The sequence below is a fragment of the Penaeus monodon genome, chromosome 25 (genome assembly GCF_015228065.2).
Source record: "Penaeus monodon isolate SGIC_2016 chromosome 25, NSTDA_Pmon_1, whole genome shotgun sequence".
NCBI classification, from domain to species: domain Eukaryota; kingdom Metazoa; phylum Arthropoda; class Malacostraca; order Decapoda; family Penaeidae; genus Penaeus; species Penaeus monodon.
Genome location: NC_051410.1, coordinates 39,406,066 through 39,406,322, shown reverse-complemented (window position 1 = coordinate 39,406,322; position 257 = coordinate 39,406,066).

The following is a 257-nucleotide window of genomic DNA, read 5'->3' as shown; positions in this document are numbered from 1 at the left end:
AAATAAATAAATCAGAGGACGCATTTCCATTAAAAAAAGGGACGTGCGGGGAAATGAGTAAACCAGACCCGGACCAAAATTCGATCTCGGTACAAGGGTGAAGCGAAGATGAGATTTCCCCCCCCCTACCTGGGCTCGCCTTCATAATACCACTAGACAAACTTTTATCTCCCACCTCCCTCCTCCTCCCCCCCTTTCCCCAGCTAGGCCTACCGCACACCATAGTGACATCATTGTCGCCCGACGGTTACAGAGGC